The sequence below is a fragment of the Balaenoptera ricei genome, chromosome 19 (genome assembly GCF_028023285.1).
Source record: "Balaenoptera ricei isolate mBalRic1 chromosome 19, mBalRic1.hap2, whole genome shotgun sequence".
In the NCBI taxonomy this organism is placed as follows: Eukaryota; Metazoa; Chordata; class Mammalia; order Artiodactyla; family Balaenopteridae; genus Balaenoptera; species Balaenoptera ricei.
The window spans coordinates 6,943,741-6,952,126 of NC_082657.1; positions in this window are offsets into that span (position 1 = coordinate 6,943,741).

Here is an 8,386-nt window from a genome sequence, read left to right on the forward strand (position 1 = left end):
TCACCGAAGGAGATGAACGTAGAGGGTGATACCAAGTGGGCTGGAGGGTGGCAGGGAAGACCGTGCCCTGAGACCCAGACCTGTGGAGCCGGGAGACTACATCAAGACATGTAAGCAAAAGGAGAAATAACAGGCCTAGGGGCCGGGGAACCTACCTAGAGGTTCGGGAATACGGGTCGTACAAAGCCTAAGGAGAGGACTTCGGGTTTGAAGGCAGTGACGTGGCTAGGTGGGCAGGGGACCACAACTCCCAGCGGCCGCCGCGCGGCCTGGGCGGAGCCAGATACCCCAGGAGACGCCGCCAGTCACAGCTGCGTGCCCATTGGCCCCCGGGCCCTAGGCTCCGCCCGCCTCCCTCTGCATCTCCTTGCCATTCGCCTCTCGGGGCCATTCATTGATTCGCGCACTCACTCAACGATTAAAGGACTGCGTATTCACTTACTAGTAGTTGTGTAAGATTTCCTGCTTCAATTTCCTTGTTTCTTAAATGTGGATAATAGCTAACTCTAAAATGGTTATGAGGATCATATGAGTTAATAAAGTATTAGTATCGATATTTGGCACAGTAACGACCTAAATGGTAGTTTTTCTCCTTTTAAAATCATTATTAGTACCATTTCCAGTTCTGTGCTGGGCAACGAGTATACCGTGGTGACCAAACAGACCAGGTCCACTGGAAAAAATAAATAATCGCAGTTTGTGATAAGTGTTATAGAGAAAATGCACAGAAGGGTGGGATGGTGACCATGAGAAGTCAGGAAAGTGACCTTTAGGCAGCCTGCAACTCCACGTAGGCTGGAAGAGTGTGCTAAGATGAGGGAACAGCCAGGGCACAAATCCTGAAAGTGGAAGGAAAACAAGGGGGGCCAGTATGGTTGGAGCAGAGTGAGAGTGGAGGAGAGCTGTGGAAGTGTAGAGTGGCCAGGTGCCACAAGCAGGGTCCTATAGCCTTGGGATGCAATTTGGATTTTAGTCTCACTTTGCTGGGGAAAGGTTTTTACCAAGGAAGGGACATAGTCTCATTTACATTTTAAACAAATCATTCACAGAATGCATAGAGTCATGCACACAATGTCTCTACAAGTCTACAGAAGAAGCTGGGATCCAGAGTCACCTCTGAGGAGAGAAGGCAGCAGATGGAGTGGGGAAGGGGTCACAGGAGTGGAAAGGAGACTCAGTTTATTCTTTTAGACTATTTGGAATTCTTACCATATACAAATGTTGCCTATTGGAAAATAATTTTTGATATATTAACATCTTTAAGGATCCCTCTGGCTGTGTTGAATATAAGATTGTAGGGGATAGTGGAGCAGGAGGGCAGAGAAGAGACTATGGCAATAATCCAGGTGAGAGGCACAGGTGGGCTGGATCGCAGGCAGGGTGGCCGCGGTGGAAGTGGTCACTTTCACAATTTATTTTCAAGCTGGAGCCGAAAGGACTTGTGCAGAGAGTGAATGAAAGAGAGGGGTGAAGAGATGCCAAGGTTTTTGCTTGTACAGAAGTGTCATTTTGTGAAAGGGAAATGACTATGGGAGGAGAGAGTGGGAGTGGGGGGGAGATGGAAATATCACTTCTGTTTCTATGTGGTACATTTAAGATGTTGACTAAACAATGTAGATAGGGAGTCTGGAGATAGAATTTCGGGAGCCTTCAGTGTTGGAATTGATGAGAATGAATGAGAGATCACGCGGAGGTGTGTGTGGACAAAGACTGGACACTCCATCCCTTTAGAGGTCAGATCTATGAGGGGCAACCAGCAAATGAGAGGAGAGACGCGTGAAATTTGAGGAGAAGCCCCAGGCAAGGTCATATTTCTCATCCTTGCTTGCCTGACCCACTAAGCTGCCTGCCCAAGGGTTTCCCAGGGCTGATGGTGCCCCAGCCTGAGCCCCAAATCTGGCCTGGATTGTGGCCAAATAGGGAACCAGTGCTCACTGGACCCAGACTGCAAGTTTGATATCAACAGTTACCTCCAGAGCCCTGACAATGTCAGGACACCCCACCGCTGGCAGCAGGAAGGAGAAAGAATTGTAGGGACAGAAGCCTCCTTCTCTTCCTTAATCTCCCTAAATCCTCAGTTCTCACCATTCTTAGCGGTCCAAGCCATTGTGATCTCTTGCCTGGGTAACAGCCTCCTAATTCTTGCCACCTTGACTCTCATTCCACGAATCAAAACACTCCAATGGCTTCCCAATGCCCTTAGAATTAAATACAAACTCTTTCTCTAAGGCCCTGCATGGTGGGACCCCTACTGCTCTCTCCAGGCTGATCTCTTCTGTGCCCTTTCTGTTCTCCACCTACTTGATGCCTTCCCATCCCTCAGATCCCATCAGGACACATGTGTTGGTATGAATTCCTAGGATTGTCTAAGCATGGAGAAAGGTGTGCCAGGATACACTCCAGCATGAGCAAAATGGCAACACATCAGAATGTGAAATGAAAACATAGGCTGAAATTCCATTAGTAATATTACAGTACAGCTCTCTGAAACCATCTAGCTTACCCAAGTTGCCAGTTTGCAAGCCACTGTTCATTTATCTGTAAAACCTACCCAGCCTAGCTGGCTACTATTATGACAAAGCAATTCTGCTCCCATCTGTTAAGCTGTACACTTCCTGAGGAGTAGCTGTTACCAAACCTGTTTATGCCCGCTATGCTTAAGTTAATAACTTAACCCTATCAGATAAATGAAATATTAATGCAAGAGAGTTGTTTGTATGCAAAGCAGGTTGCCTGCATTGGAAAGAATAAAAGTGAGCTACTTAAAAAAAAAAAAAAAATGCTGCCAAATTAGATGCAAGCAAAGCAACCGTAAATGATTAAACAGAAAAGCTCATAAAAACCTAGGAAGGTCCAGCCTTCAGTTTGCTTGATAAGTGTTTTTAGGTTCTCAAGTCACTTTTTTAAAAAAATAAATGTATTTATTTTTGGCTGCAGTGCATGCGCTTTCTCTAGTTGCAGCGAGCGGGGGCTACTCTTCGTTGCAGTGCGCAGGCTTCTCATTGTGGTGGCTTCTCTTGTTGCAGAGCTCGGGCTCTAGGCACGCGGGCTCAGTAGCTGTGGTGCACGGGCTTAGTTGCTCCGCGGCATGTAGGATCTTCCTGGAACAGGGATCGAACCCTTGTCCCCTGCATTGGCAGGCGGATTCTTAACCACTGCGCCACCAGCGAAGTCCCTCTCAGGTCACTTTTTTAAAAGAACTGGAAATGATAAATGACTTTGTGGTTTATGGGTGCAGTTTATATAAGCATGTGACGTATGAGAACTGGGAGACTTACACTTAAAGAAAAGGTTTTGGGTACTTCCCTGGTGGCACAGTGGTTAAGAATCCGCCTGCCAATGCAGGGGACACGGGTTCGATCCCTTGTCCGGGAAGATCCCACATGCTGCGGAGCAACTAAGCCCATGTGCGACAACTACTAAAGCCCGCGCGCTCTAGGGCCCGTGTGCCGCAACTACTGAGCCTGAGTGCTGCAACTACTGAAGCCCACGCGCCTAGAGCCTGTGCTCCGCAACGAGAAGCCACCGCGATGAGAAGCCCGCACACCGCAACGAAGAGTAGCCCCTACTGGCCGCAACTAGAGAAAGCCCGCACACAGCAACAAAGATCCAGTGCAGCAAAAAAACAACAACAACAAAAAGGTCTTGGTTCTACATAGAGGGAAGAGACGAATGTCTTTCTAAAATGTTCTTGATGAAAATAAAACATTTAAAGTGTTTAGATGTTCATTAATGCTATTTGCCCTATTTTTCTAACTCCCCACTGGCCCAGCAATTGAAAGGATTGCACTTCCTGACCCCACTACATTTGAGTGGGGCCATGTAATTAATTCTGGCTAACGAGGTATGGGCGAAAATGACACATGTGAATTCAGTCTGGAGCATTTAATTACTGGTGCCACACCAGAGCACTCTATGCCTTTCCCATGCCACTTGGCAATGTTTAAGATCTCTCAGCATGGGCTCCGAGCTGATCCTCCATGTAGCGCGAGTGAGAATATCCGCCTTTTCTATTTTAAGTCGCTGCAGTTTGGGGGTTGTTTGTTATTGCAGCGTAACCCAGCCTATCCTGACATAGAAATGTCCTTTTCAAATAATCCTGTTTAACCAATCTGATTGTTTTTACTGAAAGGGCAAGCTGGGAGTACGAATAGATGCGTGTGTGGCATAGACAAGGACATGAAGACAACATGGACAAATAACACTTTATACTACAAAGTGGGAGTAAGGTGATCTCTACCTTGAAGTTTCTCTTTTGTTTTTGCAATTACAAAATAATGTTCTTAAAAAAAAAAGGGGTCTGCCTAATACACACTCTTCAAGCTCTATACATTCTTCCTTAAATTTTCTCATCATGATTTGTAATTATTTGTGTCTCCCACATTAGACTGGGAGCTTCTTAAGGACAAAGACCATGTCTGGCGTACTCACAGCTATATCCCAAGAACCCAGCACACAGCTCTCTGGGTCTAAGTGTACAACCCCCTAGAACACCCTCCACACCTCTAGAGAGGTTCTGTAATGTGTTCACTCTTCCGTTTCCCCTTCCGGGGCGCACCAGGAAACCACCTGTCCCAGCTTTCCCTGCAGTAGGAGGGGACGATTGAATTCTCACCCATGGGAGCGTATGCATGAGCGTCATGACGTCACGAGCGAGCGTCATTTCCGGTCCCAGGCTGGTAAGAGCCAGTGTACGCTCCACGTGCCCTTGCTCTATTGCTCTTTCCAGTGTTGGAGACTAAAGGAGGGTTTGGTTATTGGATGGAAGCAGCAGGACCCCCGAGTCACTGTTGGAGAAGAGCCGCCAGAGGGAACAGCCTGACCCAGGCTATCATGGTGGGGCAGCGCCGGAGGGAGGTAAACCCTCTGTTAAACCAGTGAGATTTAGGGATTTGTTAACATAACATAGTCTGATCTGACCCCCCCCACACACACACACACACGGCTCTTTAATCCTATTTGTCTACCCACCCCATGCGCTCTGTAGTCTGTAGCCTCCAGGCCTTCGTTTAAACTGTCCCCTCTACCTACTGTGCCCTTCCCTTTGGTTGTACCTATCAAAGAATGACCCATAATAGCATATACTTTTCATTAAGCATGAAACTGGGAGTTCTCATTTAATTCCCACAAGGACCCTTCAAGGTTGGCTTATGAGAGCCTCAACTTACAGATATAAGAGAACAGGGTCTGCAAGGTGAGCTCCCTGATTTCTTCCTGCCAACTCCAGGAAGGCAGGGACCACACCTTTTCACTGCCACAGCCCTAACCCCTACCAGGCATCCAATAAATATTTCCCAAACAAATGAACTGCAAATTTTCGACCTCCAATATCAACTGGCCCCTGCTTCCTGCTTCGTATTGTATAAAGTTCCTTGATTACCTCCTAGAGTTTGGTTGATCCTCAGCCATACACACCAGAGTGGGTCAGACTGGTTGCTAGAGCTGGTGCCAGCCTGTATCACTTAATTTAAAAACATATCATCCTTGGAGGGACTTCCCTGGCAGTCCAGTGGTTAAGACTCTGCAATTCCACTGCAGGGGGCGCGGGTTCTATCCCTGGTCAGGGAACTAAGATCCTGCAAGCCACGCAGTGCGGCCAAAAAAATAAAATTAAAAATAAATAAATAAAAATATATCACTCTTGGAAAAGCAATAATAATAAACATGTCTTAGACGCTGCTAAGCACTTCATGTCTGAGCTCACCGAAGACTTACACACCAGGCCATGAGAGTGAAAATCTTATTAACCCATTCTACAGAGAGGGAAACCAAGGACCAGTGAGGCAGGAGCCTGTGGTCACAGGCCGAGGAGAGGCAGAGAGAGATCACAAGCCCAGGTTTGTTCTTTTTTTTTTTTTTAAGATTTTTTTGATGTGGACCATTTAAAAAGTCTTCATTGAATTTGTTACAATATTGCTTCTGTTTTATGTTTTGGTTTTTTGGCCGTGAGGCATGTGGGATCTTAGCTCCCCGACCAGGGATCAAACCTGCACTCCCTGCATTGGAAGGCAAAGTCTTAACCACTGGACTGCCGGGGAAGTCCCCCAGGTTCGTTCTTAATCTCAGCAGAAGCCCTTGGCCCCTAGTTGGTGGAAAAAATGAGGGGCATTAGGCGTGACCACCTCAACTTTCTGTCGCTCCTGCCCAAGGCCCACCCAGGGCCATCAGCTAGGAGCTGGGAGCCTCCCGTCCTCGTCACTGCGACCCTCCCGTCCTTGTCACTGCGACACCTCTCACATCTGCCTCTCAGCCACCACCTACCCCCCCCAACGTGCACTGTTCCAAACACTCCCAGATTGGAAAAACCCGGACCTCGCCCACCTCTAAGCCCAGAGGCCTTTCTCCTCGCCTTCAGAGGCAAGGTGCCTTGAGATGGCCGTGTCCTGCCCAGCCTCTTCCGATACAGTATGATCCACACTGGTGAAATGGCAAGATACGAGTTGGTACAATCACGGATGTGCCAGATATTTTTTGGAGGGAGCAATTTGGCAGTTCTGTTGCAGTTTAAAGTGGGCACCCCACTAAAAAAATAAATAGAAATAAAATAAAACGGGCACCCCAAAAGATCAGAAACATTCTACATGGCCAACAATAGGGGACTGATTCAGACAGCTGTGGCATTCCATGGGGGAATACTATGCGGCCATAAAAACAGAGGGGGACTTCCCTGGCGGTCCAGTGGTTGACTCCTCACTTCCAATGCAGTGGGCGTGGGTTCGATCCCTGGTCGGGGAACTAAGATCCCACATGCCGTGGGGCATGGCCAAAAAAAAAAAAAAAAAAAAAGGGACAGAGAGGGCTTTTTGCCCTGGTATAACGTGCAAGATACTCTGTCAGATGATAAAAGTAATCTACAGAATAAAGCAGACTAAGTTCTAGAGATCTTCTGTAGAACAAAGTGCCCATAATTACTGACACTCTACTGTGCACTTAAATTTAAGAGGATACATCTGTTAAGTGTCCTTACTACCCACCCCCCACAAACACACACAAAACCAAAGAGACACAAGGAAACTTTCAGAGGTGATGGATGCGTACTGCCTTAATTGTAGTGATGCTTTCATGAGTGTATACATATATCCAAACTCAATCATACCTCAATAAAGCTGCTTACAAAAATATAAAGCAGGCTGCCACTGGATAGAAGAGCCAGAAAATGAGTATATTTCTCTGTTTGCTTCTACCTGCTCGTTCAGATCTCTGAAAGAATACACAAGAAATTGGTTACTGGTCTCCAGAGGGGGCTGCGAGAGACCATGCATTGGGTTGATTTTGGAGCCTCTGAGAGTGTGAACCATAGAAGTTTTTTTATGCAAAAAATAAGTTCAATCTTTAAAAAGGCAAATAAATAGAAATAGAACTGGCATACTCCTCAATTTTGAAATTTTCCAGCTGAGACTGTATCACACAGGAATCCCTGCACAAATGAGGGGTTAAAGATGTTATGTATATGCTGATTCTCTGTGGCATTTTTGATAATAGTGGAAAACTACACAGCTACCCAAAGACAGCCCCCATGACCCCCACCTCCTGGTATTATAATCCTTGTATTATCTTCTCAGCCTCAGCGTGGGCTGGACCTAGCGATAGCTGTAATGAACAGAATACGGCAAAAGTGATAGGCCATCACTTCCACCATTGAGTTACAAAAAGACTGTGGGTTCCATCTTGGGTGCCCTATGAAGAGGCCCACATGGCGAGAAACCAAGGGAGACCTCCAGCCAAGAGCAAGCAAGGAACTGAGGCTCTGTGTCCAGGGACCTGCAAGGAACCAGATCCGGCCAGCAGGCATGTGAGTGATCTTGGAAGTGGGCCTTCCCCCAGTGGAGCCTTCAGATGAGACCACAGCCCCAGCCCAGTTGACGGCAACCTTGAGAGACGTTGGGCCAGAGGCACGAGCTAAGCTGGGCCCGGATTCCTGACCCAGAGCAACTGCAGGACAATAAACACTTATTGTTTTAAGCCACTGAGTGATGGGGTTTGTTACATATCGACAGACAGACAGCTTATGCAGCCGAGATGGTCTGTGGGATTGGAATTTGTCCACTTAATGGACTAGGGAAAGCAACCGTTTAATAACAGGACATAAAGCCTCATGTAACGAATGATGTGGACAAATGGTCATGACTCAAGTGAAAAAAAAGCAAGATAAAGAACATACAGAAACTGACCTCATTTACATAAAACATTTAAGAAACTATAAACGTGTCTACAACCACATGCATGTAAACCCAACACCAAACTGATGTATCTGCCTCTGGGGAGGATGCTGGTTCGCTCAGTGTTTGGGGTGAGAGGGGAGAATGAAGTGTGAAAGGGTACTTCACTTTTTATTCTACACACTTCAGTGGTTTTTCACCTTTATGAAACTAGAATCCTGTATATC